The sequence below is a fragment of the Siphateles boraxobius genome, unplaced genomic scaffold (assembly GCF_051911475.1).
Source record: "Siphateles boraxobius isolate OS27281-9 unplaced genomic scaffold, OSU_SipBor_1 6, whole genome shotgun sequence".
Classification (NCBI taxonomy): Eukaryota; Metazoa; Chordata; class Actinopteri; order Cypriniformes; family Leuciscidae; genus Siphateles; species Siphateles boraxobius.
This window is the reverse complement of record NW_027509186.1, coordinates 2274357-2298638: the sequence shown is the minus strand read 5'-3', so window position 1 is coordinate 2298638 and position 24282 is coordinate 2274357. Positions and strand designations below refer to the sequence as shown.

General features: G+C 40.2%; 1 long non-coding RNA gene and 6 other non-coding genes across 7 annotated transcripts; 2 read left to right on the top strand and 5 right to left on the bottom strand.

The window, feature by feature from the left end:
* Positions 1-5660: 5660 nt before the first annotated feature.
* On the bottom strand, positions 5661-6045 carry LOC143715512 (uncharacterized). Its single transcript, XR_013195787.1, has 3 exons — positions 6005-6045; positions 5852-5920; positions 5661-5724 (listed from the first exon to the last, which is right to left on the bottom strand). It is a non-coding gene; the product is annotated as an uncharacterized LOC143715512 (long non-coding RNA).
* A 1665-nt stretch (positions 6046-7710) lies between these two features.
* trnam-cau (transfer RNA methionine (anticodon CAU)) lies at positions 7711-7784 on the bottom strand. The gene has a single exon. It is a non-coding gene; the product is annotated as a tRNA-Met (tRNA).
* Positions 7785-7879: 95 nt separating this feature from the next.
* trnal-cag (transfer RNA leucine (anticodon CAG)) lies at positions 7880-7962 on the top strand. Its single transcript has one exon. It is a non-coding gene; the product is annotated as a tRNA-Leu (tRNA).
* Positions 7963-8627: 665 nt separating this feature from the next.
* Positions 8628-8701, bottom strand: trnam-cau (transfer RNA methionine (anticodon CAU)). The gene has a single exon. It is a non-coding gene; the product is annotated as a tRNA-Met (tRNA).
* Positions 8702-9714: 1013 nt separating this feature from the next.
* Positions 9715-9797, top strand: trnal-cag (transfer RNA leucine (anticodon CAG)). Its single transcript has one exon. It is a non-coding gene; the product is annotated as a tRNA-Leu (tRNA).
* Positions 9798-10463: 666 nt separating this feature from the next.
* trnam-cau (transfer RNA methionine (anticodon CAU)) lies at positions 10464-10537 on the bottom strand. Its single transcript has one exon. It is a non-coding gene; the product is annotated as a tRNA-Met (tRNA).
* An 844-nt stretch (positions 10538-11381) lies between these two features.
* On the bottom strand, positions 11382-11455 carry trnam-cau (transfer RNA methionine (anticodon CAU)). Its single transcript has one exon. It is a non-coding gene; the product is annotated as a tRNA-Met (tRNA).
* Between the last annotated feature and the right edge of the window lie 12827 nt (positions 11456-24282).

Sequence of the window (24282 nt, the reverse complement as noted above, 5' to 3'; positions counted from 1 at the left end):
AAAATTTCCACGCAATTTGCAAAATTCTACTCCAATGACCAAAACCCCTCCACAGATTTGCACAACATTACACACAATGTCTGCTTTACCCTTTTAGCAAAACATTACACACAGTGATTTGTAAAACTCTACACACATTTTCACACCTTAGACACAGATAAGGATTGTGAGGTTACTTCCTTGTCATTACAAAGCCCCGGATTGCCATTGACCACACTAATGAATGAATTGGATATGCAAATCCATCAGGCGTGGAAGCACACATGTGCTAATTTGAAAACGCATCACTCAGGAGTGCTATAAAAGGCAGCAGGTGAGTTCACCTGTCTTCAACAAAAATGGAAGGAGCTAGAAGAAGAAGAAGAGTGAGAATAAGAGGGGGGGCTCAAAGAGGAGATGAAGGAGGTAGAGGAAGAGGAGAAGGAGGTAGAGGAAGAGTTGAAGGAGGTAGATGAAGAGGAGAAGGAGGTAGAGGAAGAGGAGAAGGAGGTAGAGGAAGAGGAGAAGGAGGTAGAGGAAGAGGTGAAGGAGGTAGATGAAGAGGAGAAGGAGGTAGAGGAAGAGGAGAAGGAGGTAGAGGAAGAGGTGAAGGAGGTAGATGAAGAGGAGAAGGAGGTAGAGGAAGAGGTGAAGGAGGTAAATTGTTTTTTTATTATCAGCTGAGATATATTGTTTTTGAACTGATATCATTGAAGAAGCCGAGGTTTTTATACTGTATCTAAGGTTTGGAATATTGTTTTGCTATTGTGGGGTGGTGTGTGTTAAGATTTGTAAATACTACAAAAACAATCCATAATTTTGTTGGGAGGTATAGCTTGTCTGTTAAGAAAATGTAAGCATTGTGGAAATGTGTTCACTGACTGCATATTGTGTGAAAACTGTATAGTATTGCTCTTAGTTCATTATGATAAGATTTCCTGCATACAAAATATATTTCTAAAAAGTGCACAGATGTGGAATGTGTCTTAGAATGCAATGTGGATTATGCCAGTACTTACAGAGACAGTGGTGCTTGGTGTAGGGGCACTGGACACTGCTGCGCTGGGTTGGTCAACAGCCTGAGATGTTTCCTGGAATACAAAATATGTTTCTAAAAAGTGCACAGATGTGGAATGTATCTTAGAATGCAAGTTTCTAAAATGTGCACAGATGTGGAATTTGTCTTAGAATGCAATGTGGATTATGCCAGTACTTACAGAGACAGTGGGGCTTGGTGTAGGGGCACTGGACACTGCTGCGCTGGGTTGGTCAACAGCCTGAGATGGTCTCCTAGCCACACTCAGATTTGGCTTTGCAGCAGCAATGTGGGACCCACCAAATCTTGGCTTGGTAAACTAAAAAAGGGCAAAACAATTTCAATGAAAAGACAAATTGAATTGTAACAGCACATGGGCCAAAAATATAATAAAATGTAAAATGAGAAAATATCTATTGATCCTATCATTCATTATATAACTAAAGGACCTGCTTTCTTTCTTTAACTTATTTTTTTGTCTGTGTATTACCACACTCTACTACTTATACAGATTGAAATAAGCACAGTTAGAATAGAAAAATGTGTGGGAAGGTATTGCTAGAATGTGAGTATATAGTAATTTAACAAGTACCTTTTAAAATGACTTAAAATCAAAAATAGTTTGCACATAGTTTGTAAGAGAAAGCGTTTATTAACAGTAATGAAGGTTACCCTTGAAATGGCAACAAAGCAGATTCATGATGACTTAATTAATAATAAGTGTATAATTAATTGTGCATTAGTGGAATGTTACCTGAGAAATACAGAATGAAAGACGTAGCTTCAGTAGCCAGTTGGAAAAATCAAGAGAGATGCCATGAAGGACGCGAGTGTCCTTTAACCCATAATGGCAAAGCCCAATTAGAGAGGAAGAGGAGAATGCAAGAGCAGAGCCCAGAGAAGAAAGAGATCACATAGGTTACATTGTCCTTTCACCATTTTATTTGATCTAAACCAACCTGAGACAGTGAAACTGACCAATAAGCAGACTACAGCCGCCCCTGTACAAGGTGTCACAGCTGGCAGGTAGGTGTAAAAACATACCAGCCATTTCCACTGAACTTAAACCTTTATACTAAACGTATATTAAAACTGCAATTATATATATATATGAAAAAAATGTTATTACCTTTGACAAACTTGGTATAATTTTAGAAGTAGGCTGGGGTGGGAGCTGACGCTGACTCTGCGCCATGACCTCCTGTGCTGGTCCAGTAGCGGCAGACTGTTGTTCAACAACCCTTGGTGCTTGTCCAATAGAGGCTGTGGCCTGCTTAAGACAACCACAAAAATACATAGGCTACAATAATTGTTGAACGAGAAGAATTTGTTCAGTAAATTATACATATATAAAAAAAATACAAGTTACATCTTTACATTGTTACCTTTTGAGTGTGAAAACCACATATGCACTTTGGGACCGCTCCGAGCAAGGTTGTCTGGCCGCGAGACTGCATCGGACATCTTTCAATCTGTAAACATTATCACACATATAACATAGAATACATGCATTTCTAACTTATCAGTATGAATGCCACATTAATTTATTGTAGTCTGTCATTTATTTTTATTCATGTTCTTTGAAGGGGAGATACAAACTGTAAAATTAGAGATAAAGAGAGAGTAAAGTTTGTATCCTCCTTTAAAAGAACAAGAGAGGAACATTTCACACCTTCAAAAAAACATCCATTCACTCAACATCCCCACCCCCACTGCCTCAAATCTCTGAATCTCCCAGTGCAAAAAAAAAAGTTTTTTTTTTTACATAAATAAACATAAATCTCAAATACCTGCAACATTATCTACATACATATCTATAAATAATGATGACATTGAATTAAATGATTAGGATTACAATTATTACATCATGCAAAGGTGACAAAAGCACACTCACCCTTTGGTACACGTCATGCCACTTTTTTTGTCGAGGAGCTGGCCTGTTACCCTCATTTGATGGCCAAACTCCTGTGCTGGCAAACTTTTTTAGCCTTGCAATCCAGTCAGTATCTGACATGGCTTTATGGGATTTTTTGCCAGACATTTTTTTGTTGGGGGGCTAACGGTTAGGTTATATCGTTTTGAACAAAACTACTATAATACAAATTAGTTCTTTAAAAAAAGCACACACGATATTTACAATTATAATATATACAATTATATACAAATATAAAATTACATTGTCCGAAAATACAGTTAAAGTTACCGAAAAATAAGTTTCGCAGTCCTCCGTTAAAATGATGCTGCCTGACCTCCGTGACAGTGATGCTCGACGTCTGAACTTTTTGACCTATGACACGCCCCTCAGGATATGTCATTACTTCGTACACCTTCGGCTCAGTTCGGCAACTTGATTGGCACTCGGCTAGCTTCCTGACTCCTCCTCCTAGCGGTGCTAAGCGTAAACGTGCCATCGACATTTCCTTGTACTCTGATTGGTCAAATGTCGAAAATTATAAGGAAAAAGTCAAGAATGGCGCTCTCTGATTGGCTAGAAATGTTATAATGTCGAGAATGGCGCTCTCTAATTGGCTGCAAATGTTATAGCGCGTCGACGTGATTGGCTGTGGCGTTCAACATTGTTCAACATTATCCCCATTTTGACGGACTATCCTTCGGCAGCTGGCGTTCAGGTCGCAGTCTCCCCTGGAGGCGTGGGTTCGAATCCCACTTCTGACAAACCTAACCTTTGGCTGCGGGCTCAAGCTAGAGTCTTTAACCCTCTGGCAAGTTTATCCAGAAATGCAGTAATGTTGACAAAGCACTGCAATTCAGGGGCCTGTACCATGAAGCCGGTTTAGGTGGCTAGCCAGCTATGTTTCAGCTTAGTTTCCGCCAACTCTGGGTTTTAGGTACTATGAAAGCAGCTCGGCTTTAATCGGTGTTCGTTGCCATGGTATCTTACGCTGCACGGCTAGCCTGCTCCGGGGCAGGTTAAGTTCTGGATTCGAGAGCTCAGACTGAAGTTTGACCAATCAGCTGTGAGCAAAGAAACATATAGGTGACGTAACTGATTCCCAGCGTCTGTTCTCTGTTGCAATGGCTTCACCTTTTCTCCCAAATCCTGTGGACATCTCCGCGCAAATTGTTAGACGAGCACTTCGTAGAGAAAGAGTTTTTAGGGACAGACAAAATCCCTTTGACTTTCCTGATATTTACTTGTATGAAAGATACAGATTTTCCGCGGAAGGAATGTCTTATCTTTGCGAACTTCTTGAGCCGCACATAACAAATGTGACTCGTCGAAGCCATGCACTTACTGTACCGCAAATGGTATGTATTGCGTTGCGGTTTTTTGCAAGTGGTACATACTTGTATGCGGTCGGTGATGCAGAGAATCTAGGGAAAAACACGGTCTGTCGAACAATTCGCAAGGTGGTCCTCGCTCTGCAGGGGTACATAAATAGCTTCATTGTGTTCCCTGGACATTTATCCACCATGTCCATAAAAGAGGGCTTTTATAAAATTGCCGGTAAGATATATTGATAGGGTGACATCACATGAACAAATGTAGCCTTTCACACAATTTTTTTTTTCTTCAAAAAAAAAAAATTCACACTTAGAAATCTATTATACAATAGTCTGCAGTAGTCTGCACCTGTTAAGAAATGTTTTAAATATATATGTTTAATTCCTATGATAGGATTCCCTAGAGACATAGGAGCAATAGACTGCACACATGTTGCAATCTCCACAGCTCTAGGAGAACATGAGGCAGATTATGTGAACAGAAAGTCCTTTCACAGCCTTAATGTTCAGGTAGGGCTACTATACCCTATGTGAAAATATTTTTATTTGCATTGAGATCAATCTTTAAATAAATAGTAACTAACAGATAGGACAATGATTTACTGTACATTTCATCTGCAGATGACTTGTGATCATGAATGCATGATCACAAGCTTGGATTCCAAATGGCCTGGCTCAGTGCATGACTCACGCATTTTCCGTGAGTCTATTTTGTGTCAGCGCTTTGAGGAAGGCAAGTTAAATTTGGTACAGTACACTTTACATTTTTTATTTTAATGGCAAAACTTACAAATTTTTCCCCTTTTCTGTTCTATGACAGGGCTTTTTGATGGCCTGTTGGTAGGAGATAGAGGTTATGCATGCCAGAGGTTTTTGCTAACGCCCTATCCTGACCCCCAGACAGGGCCACAAAACCGCTTCGATGTGGCCCTCAGTAAAACCAGGGTCAAGATCGAGATGACCTTTGGCATCCTAAAGGCACGTTTCAACTGTCTTAGGCGTTTAAGAGTGTCACCAGAGCGGGCATCACAGATAGTGGCTGCATGTGCCATTCTGCATAATATAGCCTCTATCAGAAAGGAGCGAGAACCACCACAAAACCAGCTTCTCCCTGATGAAATTGACCCCATCACACTTGACCACACAGCTGGGGCAGCTGTCAGAGATGCGATCACAACACAATATTTTACTTAATAAAAGCACACTGACACTGCAGATAGGACTCAAACTGTTTTATTGGTCATGTGGCTAGGGAGGAAGAAAGAGAGCAAGAAAATTACATTAATAGACATTCATAGTGTTCATACTAAAGCGTTACTTGTTTAAAAAAAAGTTCACAAACGGAGATCTGTTTTTTCCAGCTGTTTGATCTCCAATTTATTTTTTTTAATTTGGAGCCTCCTCAGCTCACAGTCTAGTTCTAGGCTCCTTTTATAAAGGGCCCTGACTGAGTCTGTTTCCACCTGAAACAATTCCACCACAAACATGATCATTACAAGTTTCTGGAGGTTGATCAAATCACAAAAAGTGGCATGACTATCTACAAACATAGGACTGACTGTAATTTATGTCAAGGGTTTAAAGCATTACCTTGTTCACATTCCTTCTGTAGCCCATTGAGGTAGAGGCTTCAGTTTCTGGGGCAGGTTGTGAAAAATCCTACAATAAAAGAGATGTGTAAGGGCCAGTCACTTAATTATGACATTCAAATGTGTGCCGTAATAAAAAGCCCAGTGCATTCACCTCAGCAACTGTCTCAGAACACACAGACAGAGTGTCTTCATCGTTTGGTTCACCCTAATAAATAAAAGGCAAATATAAAGCATAACTGTTATAAAGCAGGCTATGTTCATGGTGTTCTGTCTGCTGCATATAGTGACCTCTGTGTGGGAGACTGTGTGCATGTGTGCTGGCTTCAACAGGGACACTGTATTTCCCTCTACTGCAGAACAGAGTCAGCCAAATTTAACCCTTTTTAAAACATTAGTAATGCATTGCACACACATACCCAGTGTCACTTGCTTCGAGGAGCCAGCACCAGGGTCAGACTGTACAGCACTTGCAATGCCATCCATAATCGGCCGTCCCTTATTATTACTCAGCGCCAACTCCTCGGCCACAGTGTAATTTTGAGGAGGTGGCCCTCCCCCAGTTTTCCTGATTTCACATTGTTTTCTGTTTGCTGCAAACAAGTTTTTATGAATAAATTTTCACAAAAATAATAAAAGGTTGTGGTAAATACTCACCACTTTGAATTATATTTTTATATTTTGTCTTGATCTGCTGCCAAGAACGTTTGGAGTTGGGGTTGCATCTAAAAATATATGAATATCAATCTTTCTTAGGAATAGCCTATACATTCACATTTTACATACATCTACACACACGTATGTACAGTATGCATGCATGCATGTATATCAACACGAATACACACATGTTTATTTTAGCATTTAATACATTTTTAATATGATTACATCACTTTACATTAATTGTTTAACTTACGCATTAACGCAATCAGCAATCTTCCTCCAAGAATATTCTCTTGCTTTGGCAGCAGATACAGTGTTACTGCGTGCTTGAAAAACACTTTTATATTCTTCATATTTTTGAATAATTATCTCTTGCTCCTGCGCGGAAAAATATAAAGCTCTCGCTCTATCCATTTCGAACGCGATTGGTTGTTCAGTGCCGACGTCACTCTTTTATGTGCACGCGCTCGTGGATTAATCATAAGTTAAGATCAAAGCCTGAGTTGACAGAGAAAGTTGATGAGCTGCGTCATGGTACCAATAAAGCCTGATTGCATCGGTTCGGTTTTGTCAACTCAAAACTAATCCTGTAATCCCGAGTTTGTTCAGCTACCTTCATGGTACAGGCCCCAGTTCATGCTAGAATTAACCAAACATTAAAGTAACACTGACCTGCAGTACATGACCTTTATAGTAACACTTTAGTGCAATGTATGGGATTCTATGGCACTTGGAATTTCAAGTCATGACATTTCAGAAAAAATGGACATTTTGATTGAATCGGATTCAACTGAATTACACGAAATAACATGTGATGTTTACCGGAAGAAGATGCAGTAGAATTTCATGGCAAGGATTCTTGGAAATTTCTTGGAATGAAATGTCATGGGTTTGGGGGCATGGGGTGGAGTGTCATGACACAAGATTCAAGGAATGTCATGTAAAACATTACATTAGCATTAACAAGACATGCCATTAGAATGAAAGAATGATATAAGCCTTAACAAAACATTGTAACAACACTGACACATATGACATGAATATGAGAGTAATACTATTACTGCATTTGTTCAACATTAGTCTTAAAAAAACACTGGATTTCAATTACAGTGCATATGAAGAAATGGACAAAGGCATAAAAGGGAATACAGAAAGCAGCTCCTTTATTTACACGGTCCCGTGTATAAAAAAGCACCATTCTGCCCCGTGTGAGGCTCGAACTCACGACCTTCAGATTATGAGACTGACGCGCTGCCTAACTGCGCCAACGAGGCATGTGCTCTGACTCGGGTGAGCGGTGAAGCCCTAGATTTTAGATCATCTGCCATTCCGTGTAGGTGCAAAAATGCTGCTCACCACTGGCCGTCATGTCAGGATGGCCGAGCGGTCTAAGGTGCTGCGTTCAGGTCGCAGTCTCCCCTGGAGGCGTGGGTTCGAATCCCACTTCTGACAAACCTAACCTTTGGCTGCGGGCCCAAGCTAGAGTCTTTAACCCTCTGGCAAGTTTATCAAGAAATGCAGTAATGTTGACAAAGCACTGCAAATCAGTTCATGCTAGAATAAACCAAACATTAAAGTAACACTGACCTGCAGTACATGACCTTTAAAGTAACACTTTAGTGCAATGTATGGGATTCTATGGCACTTGGAATTTCAAGTCATGACATTTCAGAAAAAATGGACATGTTGATTGAATCGGATTCAACTGAATTTCACGAAATAACATGTTGTGATGTTTACCGGAAGAAGATGCAGTAGAATTTCATGGCAAGGATTCTTGGAAATTTCTTGGAATGAAATGTCATGGGTTTGGGGGCATGGGGTGGAGTGTCATGACACAAGATTCAAGGAATGTCATGTAAAAAATTACATTAGCATTAACAAGACATGCCATTAGAATGAAAGAATGATATAAGCCTTAACAAAACATTGTAACAACACTGACAAATATGACATGAATATGAGAGTAATACTATTACTGCATTCGTTCAACATTAGTCTTAAAAAAACACTGGATTTCAATTACAGTGCATATGAAGAAATGGACAAAGGCATAAAAGGGAATACAGAAAGCAGCTCCTTTCTTTACACGGTACGTGTATAAAAAAGCACCATTCTGCCCCGTGTGAGGCTCGAACTCACGACCTTCAGATTATGAGACTGACGCGCTGCCTAACTGCGCCAACGAGGCATGTGCTCTGACTCGGGTGAGCGGTGAAGCCCTAGATTTTAGATCATCTGCCATTCCGTGTAGGTGCAAAAATGCTGCTCATCACTGGCCGTCATGTCAGGATGGGCGAGCGGTCTAAGGTGCTGCGTTCAGTTTGCAGTCTTCCCTGGAGGCCTGGGTTCGAATCCCACTTCTGACAAACCTAACCTTTGGCTGCGGGCCCAAGCTAGAGTCTTTAACCCTCTGGCAAGTTTATCAAGAAATGCAGTAATGTTGACAAAGCACTGCAAATCAGTTCATGCTAGAATAAACCAAACATTAAAGTAACACTGACCTGCAGTACATGACCTTTAAAGTAACACTTTAGTGCAATGTATGGGATTCTATGGCACTTGGAATTTCAAGTCATGACATTTCAGAAAAAATGGACATGTTGATTGAATCGGATTCAACTGAATTTCACGAAATAACATGTTGTGATGTTTACCGGAAGACGATGCAGTAGAATTTCATGGCAAGGATTCTTGGAAATTTCTTGGAATGAAATGTCATGGGTTTGGGGGCATGGGGTGGAGTGTCATGACACAAGATTCAAGGAATGTCATGTAAAACATTACATTAGCATTAACAAGACATGCCATTAGAATGAAAGAATGATATAAGCCTTAACAAAACATTGTAACAACACTGACACATATGACATGAATATGAGAGTAATACTATTACTGCATTTGTTCAACATTAGTCTTAAAAAAACACTGGATTTCAATCACAGTGCATATGAAGAAATGGACAAAGGCATAAAAGGGAATACAGAAAGCAGCTCCTTTATTTACACGGTCCCGTGTATAAAAAAGGACCATTCTGCCCTGTGTGAGGCTCGAACTCACGACCTTCAGATTATGAGACTGACGCGCTGCCTAACTGAGCCAACGAGGCATGTGCTCTGACTCGGGTGAGCGGTGAAGCCCTAGATTTTAGATCATCTGCCATTCCGTGTAGGTGCAAAAATGCTGCTCACCACTGGCCGTCATGTCAGGATGGCCGAGCGGTCTAAGGCGCTGCGTTCAGGTCGCAGTCTCCCCTGGAGGTGTGGGTTCGAATCCCACTTCTGACAAACCTAACCTTTGGCTGCGGGCCCAAGCTAGAGTCTTTAACCCTCCGGCAAGTTTATCAAGAAATGCAGTAATGTTGACAAAGCACTGCAAATCAGTTCATGCTAGAATAAACCAAACATTAAAGTAACACTGACCTGCAGTACATGACCTTTAAAGTAACACTTTAGTGCAATGTATGGGATTCTATGGCACTTGGAATTTCAAGTCATGACATTTCAGAAAAAATGGACATGTTGATTGAATCGGATTCAACTGAATTTCACGAAATAACATGTTGTGATGTTTACCGGAAGAAGATGCAGTAGAATTTCATGGCAAGGATTCTTGGAAATTTCTTGGAATGAAATGTCATGGGTTTGGGGGCATGGGGTGGAGTGTCATGACACAAGATTCAAGGAATGTCATGTAAAAAATTACATTAGCATTAACAAGACATGCCATTAGAATGAAAGAATGATATAAGCCTTAACAAAACATTGTAACAACACTGACACATATGACATGAATATGAGAGTAATACTATTACTGCATTTGTTCAACATTAGTCTTAAAAAAACACTGGATTTCAATTACAGTGCATATGAAGAAATGGACAAAGGCATAAAAGGGAATACAGAAAGCAGCTCCTTTATTTACACGGTCCCGTGTATCAAAAAGCACCATTCTGCCCCGTGTGAGGTTCGAACTCACGACCTTCAGATTATGAGACTGACGCGCTGCCTAACTGCGCCAACGAGGCATGTGCTCTGACTCGGGTGAGCGGTGAAGCCCTAGATTTTAGATCATCTGCCATTCCGTGTAGGTGCAAAAATGCTGCTCACAACTGGCCGTCATGTCAGGATGGGCGAGCGGTCTAAGGCGCTGCGTTCAGGTCTCAGTCTCCCCTGGAGGCGTGGGTTCGAATCCCACTTCTGACAAACCTAACCTTTGGCTGCGGGCCCAAGCTAGAGTCTTTAACCCTCCGGCAAGTTTATCAAGAAATGCAGTAATGTTGACAAAGCACTGCAAATCAGTTCATGCTAGAATAAACCAAACATTAAAGTAACACTGACCTGCAGTACATGACCTTTAAAGTAACACTTTAGTGCAATGTATGGGATTCTATGGCACTTGGAATTTCAAGTCATGACATTTCAGAAAAAATGGACATGTTGATTGAATCGGATTCAACTGTATTTCACGAAATAACATGTTGTGATGTTTACCGGAAGAAGATGCAGTAGAATTTCATGGCAAGGATTCTTGGAAATTTCTTGGAATGAAATGTCATGGGTTTGGGGGCATGGGGTGGAGTGTCATGACACAAGATTCAAGGAATGTCATGTAAAAAATTACATTAGCATTAACAAGACATGCCATTAGAATGAAAGAATGATATAAGCCTTAACAAAACATTGTAACAACACTGACACATATGACATGAATATGAGAGTAATACTATTACTGCATTTGTTCAACATTAGTCTTAAAAAAACACTGGATTTCAATTACAGTGCATATGAAGAAATGGACAAAGGCATAAAAGGGAATACAGAAAGCAGCTCCTTTATTTACACGGTCCCGTGTATCAAAAAGCACCATTCTGCCCCGTGTGAGGCTCGAACTCACGACCTTCAGATTATGAGACTGACGCGCTGCCTAACTGCGCCAACGAGGCATGTGCTCTGACTCGGGTAAGGGGTGAAGCCCTAGATTCTAGATCATCTGCCATTCCGTGTAGGTGCAAAAATGCTGCTCACCACTGGCCGTCATGTCAGGATGGCCGAGCGGTCTAAGGCGCTGCGTTCAAGCTGGGCAACAATATCCAACAAAGGTGGGGAAGAGGGGAAGAAGGGAAGAAAAGGGGGAAAGCAGAAAAAGAGAGGGGAAAGCAGAAAAAGAGAGGGGAAAGAAGAGAAAGAAAAAACGAAGAAAAGAAAGGCTGAAATTTGATGTTCAAAGATATGCCTTCATTAGCATAGATCTTATGATACATTTTCCGGTTTCTTCGTGTGTGAAAATCACGCATTTATATCACACTGTTTTCTATTGCAGGTGTGCACCAAGACAGGGGTTCGAATCCAGCTAAAGACAACTTTTTGTAATATTTATTATTTGAATAAATAATCATTATTTTTGAATGCATACTGTTCCCGTTTTAATAAAATATACATATTTAATTTGTTGTGTTTTTTGATATTCTATCATGAAAAATAATGTTATTTGCATTATTATGCAATGAACAAAGATGCAAATCATTAATTAGTAACTTATATGCTGTAAAATGTTTCACAAGAATAACAAAATGTACAAATTATATTTTTATATACAAATGTTATATTGTTGCAGTGTACTGATAAAATATTGTTATAATAAAGTAAAACTAAATAAGCTAAATTTTTTAATGCATACTGTTCCAGTGTTTATAAAATATACATATGTAATTTGTTTGTTGTTTTTTGATATTCTTTCATTAAAAAAAAAATGTTATTTGCATTATTATGCAACGAACAAAGATGCAACCCATTAAATAGTAACTAATATGAAGAATGTCTGTCACAAGAATAACAAAATGGACAAATTATCTTTTTAAATACAAATGTTATATTGGTGCAGTGTACTGATGAAATATTGTGTTATATGAAAGTAAAAGTAAATAAGCAAATTCTTTTTGAATGCATACTGTTCCAGTGTTGATAAAATATACATATGTAATTTGTTTGTTGTGTTTCTTTGGTATTCTTTCATAAAAATATATAATTGCCAATGGAACAGTGTTATTATTTAGTAGTTGTTGTATTATTATTGATCTGATTAAGTATTTTTTTAGGTTACATTCAAACAAGACACTTGCAAATCTGTTATTTGTAATGAACAAAGATGCAACCCATTAAATAGTAACTAATATGCTGAAAATGTCAATCACAAGAATAACAAAATGTATAAATTATATTTTTTATATACAAAAATTATATTGTTGCAGTGTTCTGATGAACTAGTGTTATATGAAAGTCAAAGTCAAAAAGAAATCACTTGCCAATTTGTTTTTATTTTCCAGTCATGCCAACAGAACAGTAATGAATATTAAAATGTTAAATACTGGTAACATGTTTTAAAAATAAATAAATAAAATGAAGAGTTAAATAGGTTTTCAAAAACAAGAAATAAAAAGTTAAAATGTTAAATAACGTTAAAAAAACAGTTAAATAATATTCAACACAAGTATTAACTATTTAAACAACTGTTCACACTATATACATGATGCTATATACATGAAAATATATACATTATTTGGAAATGGTTCTCCGCATTTCCTCTAACCACACCTCTTTTGAAACAGTCTGAGTCTGTGGGCAGTACACCCTGCCCCTGTACTGGTCATGTCCTGTTGCACTTGTTTTAAATTGCCCACATTTTTTGCAAGTGTTGGCCTCTACGGTTCTCCTGTAGGGTCTCTTGGGCATGGCGTCTGGATTGGCAGCTGGTGAAGCGGGTAAGCGGGTGCCCTGTACAGCTGTTGGCTGTAACAGTGGCTGTACCATTTGCATCCCCTGGGCCATTGGGATGCCCTGGATCATTTGCACTCCCTGGAACATTGGCACACCCTGGCACATTGGCACAGCCTGGAACATTGGCACACCCTGGAAACCTGGTGCTGATGGTATAAGTATATTTGGTACCATCTGCAGTGATGCTCCAGATGCAGATGGTGTCAGCAACGTCTGACTCTGCGCTGGTGCCTTGGCTCTGAGAGGGGGTCGCCCAACAGAAGTCTGCCTCTGCTTTGCCTGACCAGCTGTGCTCTCTGGTAGCTTGTACTGGTGCTGCTCCCCTGGTTGTTCTGGCTCAGTCCGTAGACGTTTGGCTACCTGGAGAGGCTCATGAGCTTCAGGGAGGGGCTGAGGCAACTGAATGCCCTGAAGCAGCACAGACAGCTCCTGCTTTTTCTGTATTTTGTTATACCACTGAATCAGGGTGTTCTGGTTAACCTTCACCAGCTGCATGGATGTTCCTCCCATCACCAAGCTGTTGCCCAGTAAAAGCTGCCTTATCCTGCGATAGTCTTGCAGGATCAGAGACCATCTTGACAGGGCTCCCTTGCCTTTTCTTTTGGGGCTTGGGTGGACAGTGCAAAGTCTGATGAAGATGGTCTCCCCCAGACGGCAACAGTCAGGCCACTGAGCAGGTGCGCTGCTTGCACCCAGCACACATCTGGTGGTGCTCTCTACACCAGGGTGAGTGGGCTTCTTCGGGACCTTGAAGCGTCCACACAGCAGTCTCTTTCGGCATCGACTGTCATACACCACCCGTTCCTTGTCCCGGTCATCCAGGTTCTGCCAAAGAGCAATTATGGTGTTGGCTTCCTGGTTGGTCAGGCTGAGGGCTGTGTGGTCCCGGAGATCCACCAGATATTCTGCCAGCTGGTCCACATGTTGATAACCCGGGATATTTTGGTAGTCAACAGCCTATTAAAAAACACAAACATGCAATACAATTATTACATCACATCTGTCTAATGCATAATTCCATAACTGATTGTGTTATTTTCCTGTTTATCACCGTAAAGCACTGTATAGTACAAAGCAGAGAGCGCCATTCTTGACATTTTACAAAGCACCAAATAAATAAAGATGACTTGACTTGATGTGTATTTGTAGCTTACAAATGAGTTTAGGCTGTACTTTTAAATGTAAAATATGTGGAAAGTCTGGATTTAAAGCACTGGATGTTAATTCATCATAATTATTCTAGTTAATTTGAAAGACATACAAAGGAGTAGTATTTACCGTCTCTTCTTCATCAACATCCTGACCAGCATCCTCTGGCTCTGAGGGGAGAGTTGAAAAAGATGTTTCAGAGGGAACAGGTGTGACAGCAGTCCCTGAGGGTCCAGGTGATGAAGGAGACTGTGTGAGGACAAGTTTGGGGTCAGGGATCAGTGAAGGGGATGTGGAGCCCAGTACAGGTGTGGCACTGCTGGTGACCAGGGTGGAAGAACCCAGTGTCAGTGTGGAAGAGGGCGGTGACAGAACAGCCTCCGGATCTGCTATTGTGTGATCCTCGCTGATGTCACAGAAGCCCTCATCTCGCTCCTCCACACTGAGGTCCTCAATGAGCTCTGCCGTCTGCTCAGAGTCAGGATTCATGTCCTGCAGTGCCTGACCAGTCTGCTGGAACAGATACTGCACTCCAATGAGCTCACCTGAAATAAAAACAATAAACAAACGGAAATTAAATAGAATGTTGTGTATCATATTTGATACATTAGGCTTTTGTAGTAGCTCATATAGTGTGAGAATATAGAGCTCATCGTCAAGGAGAAAAAAAAACAAAACTGTTTTATTTAGAGGCCCAACACGTTTAATTATGTGGGCAAAACATGAAATGAAATGCAATACAATGATGATTGAGAGAAAAGTCTGATGATCATTTTGATATTTACATGTAACATGATTTTCTAATCAAGTGAACCCAAGCGGCTTCAGTCTAGTAACTAGTCATTAAATATTAGTAACAATATAAAAGTTATTCTTACAATTACTTTATAAAATCAGTAAAGGTTTCACAATGAAAAGAAACGTGAAGCACGAGCTGAAGGTGGACACTTTTACAATTTTACTAAAAGACTATAATCAATCAGACGACAGAGGGCATGTTTCCTAAAAAGTTTTGATCATGTTGATCATTTAGAGTCCTTTAGAAACTTGCATATCAATTATGATACAATCGACTCTATAGGGTTACATCTGACATATAGACGGAGGTTACACAGAAATTGCAAGTTGATAAAATAAAAAATATATAAAATAATTCTCACCGGTGTAACATGCAGGGGGCCAAAACGTGGGGACCCCTTTCCTGCCAAACAGCTTTTCATAATTGCCGTTTACACAGTGAACAAGTTCTCCTGTGTAGCTGCGCAAAGCTGATGGCTCCGATGACAGGGAAGCAGCCTCCCGGTCCTGGTTCCACCGGTGTAGACCCTCCAGCAGATAAATCTGAAAGTTCAGACTGTTTGCACTGGTCCCTGTAAATAGACACAACAGTGTTTAGGAGGTGTTAAAGGAACACACAAAAACACTTAATGCTCTTTCTTTACACATGCACAGTGTGTGTGACAAAGACAATACCTGGGATGAAACGGTTCAGGTGTAAATGAAAGGACTCGAGAGAAGTGGAGCCTCTGGCACATCTGTAGGTCTTTAGAAGCACACCTCCCTTGTTTAGGCTCCCTGTCTCTGTATAGAGCACAACACCAGGGGGGTCTTGAATGCATTTCACATGCTTCTTCTGGACATTCCAGATGTGCTCCATCCTTTCTCGGTCCAGGAGAGGAACACCCAGGGAGTCTTTGCCCTTGCTGCTCAGGAGCTCTGTAAGCAGCCGCTCAAGGAGAAGGATGGTAGTCTCCTCTCCACAGGTCCTCCTCCGGCAATGGAGTGCCAGCTCATTCCTGGTAAGATGCTTGTGGACATCTTCATCTGTCAGCGCAGGCCAACCCTGGGATATCAACAGCTCTCTCTTTGCTTTGCGAAGCATAGAAACATCAGCCGCATCACACTCAAAAATGCACGCTGACAGCCGTGACATGAAGATGGGATACAGCTGATGGGCTTCAGTTGTACACCCCATGGCAATCCTGCGCATAAAATGCCAGATGTCCAAGCGAATCATGAGATCAGGGCACCCTCTGAATCTGGTTTTCAGCTTGGTCTCACCCACATCAGTGCAGCAGCCACAGTCCACGTACAAAACAGCAGGTGGATCCACACTAGCCTGCTGGTACCTTTTCACCAGACCATCGACCATCATGTCCAGTCCTGCTCCTTCCTGTGCTGTCAGCAAACTCATGAGCACCTGACCAAACTCATTGCCAACAGAGGTAAGCCAGAGTCCCGTTCCCCTTGCCGTCCCAGCCAGCTTCTTAGTGATCTGCAGTAGATGACAGGAAGCATGCAATGCAATGAAACATCACACCATGTAGAATATGATACTCATGCTCTGATAATGATATAACAGTAAACACCATAAATTAACAAAAATCCCCTTCTAACCTTTTTAGTGGAATCCATCTTCAAGACTGAACCATACGTAGATATTATCCTTGCATGGATTTCATCCAGCCTTGTCAGGATGTCTTGGCTGTACACGGTGAGCAGCCACTTGCAGCTTGGGACCACTGTAGGCTCTGGGGGTTCCTGGAATTGTATTTGCAACACCCCGGGTCGTTTGAGGAAGTCCACACATTGGGTGGTGTACCGGGCCATACGCTGGAGCCACTCCTCACTGTTGTTCTCACGCAGCTGTTTGATAACACGTGTAAAGACTCTGGGGCGGATCTAATCCGTGGGGAATTTGCATATCATAATTAATAATTGGTAATTAATAATTATTCATACATGTTTGGATTAGATCAGTCTTACATGTTAATAAAACTCCCGATAAGGGATGATATGTCATTTTACCTGCATGCATGCCTGTGTATCCTTGCACTTAACCACAAGTTGATTGCAATTACCTGCACGGACCACGTCTTACAAAACAGGCTAAATTAATTAGCTCAATTGTCAGACTAATATCTGTGGGAATCCACAATATCATCTTACTTTATAGGATTTCAGGAAAAGCAATTCTGTGGCCACAAGAATTGGGTTTCCTGCCCTATAAACACATACTCTTTAAAGTATCTTTAATTTGTAAGCTTGTTGCTATAAGATCTTTTGGCACTTAAGGGACTTAAATGAGCAAAAAGGCAGTACATCAATCAGATGAATATAATGAATTTAATAAGGCAGAACTACTTATGTATTTACTACGGTTACATGGGATATATGTATTTACAAACATAATAAACAACAATACACGATAAGGCATCGATGAACGAGAAATGCATAGAGTGTGGACAATGGAAACACGTGTGAGAGGGGAAGGGACAGAGAGAGAGAGAGAGAGAGAGAGAGAGAGAGAGAGCATTGGCAACATTCCCCTGACAGTCCCCTGCCTTTCACAACACGAAAACATCATCTCAATGCTTCTTAGAAGCTCTATAAAGAGATATACTTAAGTTTCTGGGTCTCTCTGTGTCGCGGCATTCCTGCGCGTGCGTGAGCGGAGTCCTTTAGGAAGCGTCACTGGGTGCTGCTTGGCGCTCGTTGAACGGAGTTTCCAAGTCTTTGGGGTAACATTACCAAAGGAAAATAGTTTGGCTAAGTTTGTTTCACTTTGTGGAAGTGAGCAGAGTCGACTACGGAAAACAAAACTTTGACTAACAAAGAAAAGAAATAAAGATCTCTACGGGGAAATCACGCGGAGTTAACGTCACATCTTCGCATGGCTGGGGAAGAAGCGTGTGTGCGTCTCTCGCCACGTGGTCACGTGCGCGTGTTTCTCCTTCAAAACGAGCGCGCGCTCGTTTAAAGGTCCCTTGTATATGGATTTGCTGAAGAGATATGTCACGCGGTGTTCTTTTCACTCGTCGATTGGAATTAAACACGGAGACTTATCTAAGACTGAAAAACACAAACTAAACTAGAAACAAATAAAAGAAAGGCGAAGAGCTCGCCCGGAGGCGAGACCTTACATTTTGACAGTCAAAGTAACAGAGAGCGAGCGGAGGGGGGAAGCGTCATTTATCACCTTAGAGAAATCCGGCCTCTTCCTGTTGACTTGGCCAATTAGAGGGTTGGAATTTCACAGGCGGGACTTTGGTTTTTATTGCTCTTTGTCTAAGAGAGAGACATTTGAAACCGACGAAATTAGGGTGTTTAAGAGCAGAATCTTCACAATTCTTATAATACTAATGTGTCACAAGTTTAGCAAAATGTAATGTCAATTAACAAATGGGGAATGAAGATTGGAGTTTATCAAGACCAAACTTGCCACAAATGGATTTGGTTAAACATTAGTTGGCCAAGTTTAAAACATTATCGCATTAGAGTTGTCGAGAAACATAGACCAAACCACAAAAAGGCAACTCATGAAATAGGGAACTTAGATACATTGTTCATACAATTCTCAAGTGGATATATAATAGCATATACTGTATATATATGAGTACAGGATTCATTTCTCCTCCTTGGTTAGAATTCAGAGAGGGTGGCAGTTCTGTGAACATTCCTTTGGGTCGTAAACGCCGTTATCTAAGAACACCAGTGATGTTAGTTTTGGTCTCTTTTCACTCCAAAGATGGAAAACATAGTAAACTATATTTTTCATTAACTTCTTACATATATTTGGCTCGAGCAAGTTGAGCGATTTCATTTAATACCAATTACTCCGTGTTTGTTATGCATACAAGGATATATATAAACTCTTAGACCTTTATAGAAGTCCGCAAGGTTCAACTACATAACTAACAGTCCTAGATAGACAGGATACAGTATAAACTTCAAACATACAGGAATACATCATGTTTACATTTCATAATCACTCATTTCTGGGTTTTAATGTTATAGATGCATATATGTGTGTGTGTGTGTGTGTGAGTGTGTGTTGTCCATTTGCGCATCTGGCATTCCTTCCTCGCTGGGGGGGGGGTTTGGAGATAACGGTCTTCTTGGATGTTGGCTCGCGAACAAATCAGGATCGCGCGAGGATCTCTGTGAGGACTCATTACGCTGTAAAGGTGTCACAAACTAATCTACCCTCCAGACTGGCTGGCGCTAACGGAAGATTTAGAATTGGAAGAGTCATAGGTTGGGGCTTTAGAAACCCCTGTTAACGTGTGTTTATTGTGTTAAGGAATGCTGACTCCATGATTCTGCGCTCATACCCTACACACGCGTGGGACTGTTGCCTAGGCCACGCTCACGCAGGAGCCGAATGACTCTCATATCACAGGCATACCTTAGGAAAAGCAAAATCCACACATTCATATATTTTACACAATTGATTTGTAAAGTATTTGCAAACATATGTGATGATGGGCTATCAACTGGATGTGGAATTAAAGTGTACTTACTTCCGCGTGAGGATGACCCGAAATTCAGAGCGATGGCCCAGATCCAGCTGTTGCAGGACAGTCTGACTCCAGGACACATGCGAGGCTTTACACTTGGTACAGATGAGGGTTTCTGTGACCATGTTGTACATCCTATCGGCATCCACAGCAACAGAGCATGACAAAAAAATCTGTCTGGAGCTGGAGCCTGGTTGTAAATAAGTGCTGGCTGTGGTGGGTAATACCAGAGCTGTAGGTTGTCTCGAAGCTCTGGTTTTCCCTTGGGCCCCATTTTAAAAAGCCTGCTGGCAATCCACCTGTGATCCTCTGGTGGCAAAGTGTCCGACCACAAACGATGCAGTCGAACTAGAGATGCATCTTGCAGTAATGCCCCCGAAGCATCTTGCAGTAATGCCCCCGAAGGAGTAGTCTGTGAAGGAAAAAGACAAAACATTTAGTCTAGCAGGTCATTTATTTAATTACCGCTTTATCTATCCAAGACTACCCTCATATAAAATAGAAAATATTGGATGTCAAATACGTACTTAAGGTTATAGAATAAAATGTATACATTTGTTCCAATAGTTTTCAGAATTGTGTCAGCTGCTAGCACTAATTTGTGTGAGTTGTGACAGTTAATATGCAAATTCAATTATTTTGGACCAATAAAATTTGAAATTTCTTACCGAGACAACATGCAATGAAATATAATATATGTTGCATATATAACAAGAGAAAGAAACAGTCATAACTGTCCAATAATTTTAACTAATCCTAGATGGAATTATACAATACTGTTTAAAGGTCTATGTTCAGTAAGATTCTTTTTGTTTTTGAAATATGATTAAAATACAGTCAAAAACAGTAATAGTGGGAAATAATATTGCAATTTAGGATCGCCGCTTATTTGAATCTGTTTTCAAAAGTATTTACAGTTTTTTTCAATCGCTAACAAGCGCTTACCCATACTTCAGATACTTTTTCCTAAACTCTTAACACAGACTCACACCAACAAAACACAATTGGCCAAATGGATAATTTTCTTCTCAAGAACACATTTTGTTACAGATTTTTATGATTGTTTACACACTAAAATAAAAATGTCCACACAATTTGCAAAATTCTACTCCAATGAGCAAAACCCCTCCGCAGATTGGCACAACATTACACACAATGTCTGCTTTACCCTTTTAGCAAAACATTACACACAATGTCTGCCTTACCCTTATAGCAAAACATTACACACGGTGATTTGTAAAACTCTACACACATTTTCACACCTTAGACACAGATAAGGATTGTGAGGTTACTTCCTTGTCATTACAAAGCCCCGGATTGCCATTGACCACACTAATGAATGAATTGGATATGCACATCCATCAGGCGTGGAAGCACACATGTGCTAATTTGAAAACGCATCACTCAGGAGTGCTTTAAAAGGCAGCAGGTGAGTTCACCTGTCTTCAACAAAAATGGAAGGAGCTAGAAGAAGAAGAAGAAGAAGAAGAAGAGTGAGAATAAGAGGGGGGGCTCAAAGAGGAGATGAAGGAGGTAGAGGAAGAGGAGAAGGAGGTAGAGGAAGAGGTGAAGGAGGTAGATGAAGAGGAGAAGGAGGTAGAGGAAGAGGAGAAGGAGGTAGAGGAAGAGGTGAAGGAGGTAGAGGGACCATGGACTGACACCGATGGAAGCTGGACAAAGAGTTCAACCAAATCTCTGGTTGATACTGTAACTGAATAGTTACAGTATTCTTGTTGCTTTTACAGCAGTTTTTCTTCAGAGTCAAACTGTATGTACTTCATGCAGTAATTTTAATTTGTCTACAGATATTATTTTTTTCATTGATTTCATTGTTGGTTGATTACTGTAACTGATTATGGTAAGAAATACTGTAAATAAATACTTGAAATATGAGTCTGCAGAAATCAGTGTTGTGCAGTGCTTGGTAAGTTTATAGTAGGCCTATTTGTGTACATTCTCCCTATATCTCAAACTAATCATGAAGAATGTTGTTTGTGTGTCACAATTTTTTTTTTTCATCTAAATTATCCCTTACATAACAATGTCTGGCCAAAAATCTAGCACATGCTATTTCCTAAAAATAGTATTTTTACAAATGTGTTTTTTATTTATCACAACAGTGTGAAACTGGTTACAATAGTGTCTGATCATTGAGGACTGTGTTGGTTAAATGAAAACTAATAGCATTTTCACAAATATGTGTATATCTTTTGACTGAAGTGTGTATGTTTTGACAGAAGTGTGTCATTTTCCAAACAATCTAGGAATTATGCCAATTGAGTGTGGTGTTTGGATAATTGTGATTACATTTTGAAAAAAAGAACCCGGTTTTCAAAATTGCGCGTAAACAATTGAAAAAAAACTGTAAATATATACTAACTCTTCATTTCAAAATAGAACACATCTTTCTCTGCACACACTAACTTTACCAAAACAATGGAAATCTGACTCAGAATGAAATTATTCTGTCAAAGAATAACACTTGTTTTCACTTCACAAGGTACATGCAGTCAATCAAAGTACAACAGGTTTCAAAATACTGGCTATTGTATTACAAAAACTTCATAGACTTTTGTGTTTCAGTTTTACAGGTATTTGCATACAAAACATGCAATCCACCATTTTTACACTAAATTTATTGGTTGGGAACTGTATGTCCACATGTACAGTATTCCAGTAAAAAGCAAATCAGTTTTTTTCCCATTTACTGTTTACCAGCCTCTCTTAGTGAAAGACCGTGGTTGATTACATGGTCAATGATAGTGGCACGAATTTCATCACTGACTACTGTTCTTGCAGCCCTTGGAATGCCACCACCACACATTCTTACACCTCTACCTTGCCCTCTCCTTAGGCCTGCTCTTCTCCCTGGCCCTGCTCCTCTCACTGCACATCTCACTGCATCTCTGACTGCACCTCTCACTGCACCTCTCACTGCACCTCTCACTGCACCTCTCACTGCACCTCTCACTGCACCTCTCACTGCACCTCTCACTGCACATCTCACTGCATATCTCACTGCAACTCTCACTGCACATCTCACTGCACATCTCACTGCATCTCTCACTGCACATCTCACTGCACCTCTCACTGTATCTCTCACTGCATCTCTCACTGCATCTCTCACTGGGCCTGCTCTTCTCCCTGGGCCCCTTGCTCTTACTCTTCCTCGTCCAGACATTACAGTGTTTGTCTTTTTCTGTTTCCAAAAACATCACTCCTCAAAGTCCTCCTTTTACTGTATAAGTGTCAATGTAACAGAAAAAAATAACCCCTGCCACTGAGTCTAAGCCAGACTGGAATCAGCTATGGTTGGCCCAATTTACACAACATAAATCAGGTGTGTGTCAATTATTCAATTGTTTGTTTATTATCAGCTGAGATATATTGTTTTTGAACTGATATCATTGAAGAAGCCGAGGTTTTTATACTGTATCTAAGGTTTGGAATATTGTTTTTGCTATTGTGGGGTGGTGTGTGTTAACATTTGTAAATACTACAAAAACAATCCATAATTTTGTTGGGAGGTATAGCTTGTCTGTTACGAAAATGTAAGCATTGTGGAAATGTGTTCACTGACTGCATATTGTGTGAAAACTGTATATTATTGCTCTTAATTCATTATGATAAGATTTCCTGCATACAAAATATATTTCTAAAAAGTGCACAGATGTGGAATGTGTCTTAGAATGCAATGTGGATTATGCCAGTACTTACAGAGACAGTGGTGCTTGGTGTAAGGGCACTGGACACTGCTGCGCTGGGTTGGTCAACAGCCTGAGATGGTCTCCTAGCCACACTCAGATTTGGCTTTGCAGCAGCAATGTGGGACCCACCAAATCTTGGCTTGGTAAACTAAAAAAGGGCAAAACAATTTCAATGAAAAGACAAATGAATTGTAACAGCACATTGGCCAAAAATATAATAAAATGTAAAATGAGAAAATATCTATTGATCCTATCATTCATTATATAACTAAAGGACCTGCTTTCTTTCTTTAACTTATTTTTTTGTCTGTGTATTACCACACTCTACTACTTATACAGATTGAAATAAGCACAGTTAGAATAGAAAAATGTGTGGGAAGGTATTGCTAGAATGTGAGTATATAGTAATTTAACAAGTACCTTTTAAAAATGACTTAAAATCAAAAATAGTTTGCACATAGTTTGTAAGAGAAAGCGTTTATTAACAGTAATGAAGGTTACACTTGAAATGGCAACAAAGCAGATTCATGATGACTTAATTAATAATACGTGTATAATTAATTGTGCATAAGTGGAATGCTACCTGAGAAATACAGAATGAAAGACGTAGCTTCAGTAGCCAGTTGGAAAAATCAAGAGAGATGCCATGAAGGACGCGAGTGTCCTTTAACCCATAATGGCAAAGCCCAAATAGAGAGGAAGAGGAGAATGCAAGAGCAGAGCCCAGAGAAGAAAGAGAGATCACATAGGTTACATTGTTCTTTCACCATTTTACTTGATCTAAACCAACCTGAGACAGTGAAACTGACCAATAAGCAGACTACAGCCGCCCCTGTACAA